Here is a 3003-nt window from a genome sequence, read left to right on the forward strand (position 1 = left end):
CCCATCAATTTGGCCTACTGCAATCTGGCTGCAACCATAGTTCTGCTTAAAGTGTGCTCTTCTAGGTCCCCAAGCATTTAATTGACTATTCCAATAATCCTTTTCTCCATCCTCATCCTATTCAGCCTTTTCCCATTCCTTCCACCTAGAAAATTTCCTTTGACATGAATGAGTCTTTCTCTTAGCTTCTCTTGCTACTCCCAGGATTGAAGTTGGTGCCAGTTTTGAAGTATTGGTAGGACTACTTGGCGGAGTACTGTGTTAAGGTAGATTTTTGAAACCATAACCAGGCTCAGCAGGAAAATGTTTAATGCACGGAGGCATGTGGTGGGGGGCGCTGAGGTAGGGAGTGGTGAAGATTGTAACAAAAGAGTTGAACATTTGCTACCTGGAGGAACTAGACCAGAGGATTCCCTCCAGGTTGGATGGGCTTCATGAATCCTCTAGACTTGTATACAAATATTTTTGTGATTGTGCCTTTATTTTTCTAGGGAAAAAAATACCTATAGCTTTTATCAAATTTTTAAAGGGATCTTGGACCCAAAAAAAGATTTAAAGCCACTTCTTGTGGACAGCCTCCTAACCTGTGTTTTCCTCAAATGGCTTCATGGAGCCCCAGTTTAGAGAAGGGGAGAGTCAACTAAGCCAGTAATTACCAACCAACCGGACTCATACAATGATGTCATGAAGATGCAGGAGGTTCCTGAGAGATTCTTCAGGGAGAAGCACAGCCCCTGTGGGCCAGTCCCAAAGACTTTAACTGAGTGGGGAGGGCAGGTGGGCAAGGTGAGAGGAGGTGCAGCTGCTCTCCCTAACATACATTTCATACTTGACCCTGTTCTCCAACTCTCTCTGTGCTGCTCTGCCTCAGCTTCCCCCCAAACTACTCCTACTCCCTGGCACCCCGGAAGCCAGCCCAGGGCATGACCAGAGGCCTCCTTCCAGCTGTGCCCCAAAGCACATAAGTTTGTGACATCTGGAAATTTACACATCCGGGAACCAGTGCTCAGGCTAGCTACCACATTTCACTTTCATGATTTCCTCTCTGTCTTTTCTGTTTATTGCAGGACTCTTAAATCATGGTGGCTCTGTTCAGACTCCTTATCTTAGTGACTATTTGTGCTTTGAATTCCTTCCTTCCCCCCTCAACAAAGTTGAATGGGAAATATTTCCTGTCAACATTTCTTCTGTCCTCTTTGATGACTATAACTTGAGCCATTTGTTATCTTCATGAATTTCGTTTAAAAAGATGAAGATTCCGTGTTCCAAGATCACTTGTGAAGATATTAAATAAACCAAGAGTGACCTTCATTGAGGCTCCATCACAGCCTATGGAGACCTCCCAGATGGTAGGCTAATAACTTTGTATTTTTATCTATGCCGTGGTCATATCTGTACCTTGACAGACCACGTTGGATTTTTTCCAAGAATATAATTTCTTGAGACTAATTCAATGTTTCCTGAAAATTGTAGTCTGCCTTCCATCCCCCAGGAATGTGTCTAAACCATGCTTTCCAAATACCATTCAGTCTTCCACAGAGTGTCTGTGTTTTAAGTGTTTTCTCCCCACATGATGACATGGAGTGTTGCTGCACACAAAAAAAGGGCCCATGCGTCTCACTCTGGCATTCAAGGCCCTCCAATTTGGTGACTTTTCCTTCTAGATATTTATCCTCTATAAGGATATGAGCTCTAGACTCAGATGACCTACCCTCAAATTCTGGCTTTCATGCTTCCTAACTGTGTGACTCTGAGCAGGCTGATTAACATCTCTGAATCCCAATTTCCTCTGTCATAGAGTGACCAAAAGAATTAAATTGCATGGAGTTACTGAGGCAATTAAATGAGATAACACATAAAACACATTTAGCAAAGTGCCTGGCCCATATAAAGAGCTCTGGTAGGGACAATGGCCCCCCAAAATGTCCACACTCTTATCCCTAGAACCTGAGAAAGAAATAGCACAGATATAATTTAGATTAAGGACCTTCAAATGGGGAGATTATCCTGGATTTTGTGGGTGGGCCAAATCTAATTACATGAGCGCTTTCTCTGGCTAGAGGTGGAAGAGATGCAGCAGTACATGGAAGTGGGTGCTCAGCGGTGCTGGCAGTTTAGGGAGCACACCTGGGGGTGGGTTCCAAGGCCAAGAAGAGAGTGGTGCTGACAACTGGCTCAGGGCCTCCCACGGTGGAGCAGATCCTGGAGGATGTGTGGGAAGCATATACCAAGGACCCTATTTTCACCACCCTGGTCCCAGAAGACTCCCCAGACTTCCCTGGGAGGGCGGAGGACATAGGTCCAGCTGGAGCAGCTCTACCACCAAAGCCTGGCCTACGTAGCCATGAATCAGCAGCTGCAGCTGAATTGTGAGGACCTAGAGCAGGATGTTCACCATGTGGAGTAGGTGGCCCTTCCAGGGGCCATGGCTGCCTCCTTGGGCTGACTTGGTTCACCTGCTTGCCTGAGCATGTACCCCCTGGGCAGGGTGTACCACAGGCTTGCTGGAACCTTCAGTCCTTCCCACCACACCTGAGCTGGCACACCTCAGATGTGGGCCCCCGGGTCCCAGAAACAGGTTCCAGGCTCTCTGTTCCATGGCCTAGGCATGCCCCAGTACCTGGGGAGCTAACTCTGGAGCCATGGAGCCCAGATTGGATTCCATGTGGGGTCCCTAGCACCTGCAGGCCAGTCCATCCATCCTTCCCTCCTTTCCTCTGATGACCAAGTTTCACCGCATTATCCCAATAGACTGAGCTGGCAAAACTCATCCTGCTTTCTCTGCCCATCCCTATGCAAACTATGGGCCCCCAGAAGTTCCAGAAGAGCATGGGGGTTCTATCCCCTCTTCCACAACGGTGGCCGTGGCTGTATGAGGAGCAATTGCCCAGCAGGGCCCAGATCTGAGATGGTGCCTCCGGCAGGTGCCACATATTAGCACCCCCAGCACCCCAATCTAAGGCATGGGTATTCTTCTAGCAGGCACTTTCTGGTTCATGGTTG

The 3003-nt window shown here is 47.8% G+C and overlaps 1 pseudogene; it reads left to right on the plus strand.

The window, feature by feature from the left end:
• The first annotated feature begins 684 nt into the window (after positions 1-684).
• Positions 685-2446, plus strand: LOC114226615 (UPF0449 protein C19orf25 homolog pseudogene; annotated as a pseudogene).
• The last annotated feature ends 557 nt before the right edge of the window (positions 2447-3003 follow it).

Source organism: Eumetopias jubatus, unplaced genomic scaffold (assembly GCF_037043125.1).
Source record: "Eumetopias jubatus isolate StellerSeaLion01/CBP00866 unplaced genomic scaffold, mEumJub1_p1.0 scaffold_13, whole genome shotgun sequence".
In the NCBI taxonomy this organism is placed as follows: domain Eukaryota; kingdom Metazoa; phylum Chordata; class Mammalia; order Carnivora; family Otariidae; genus Eumetopias; species Eumetopias jubatus.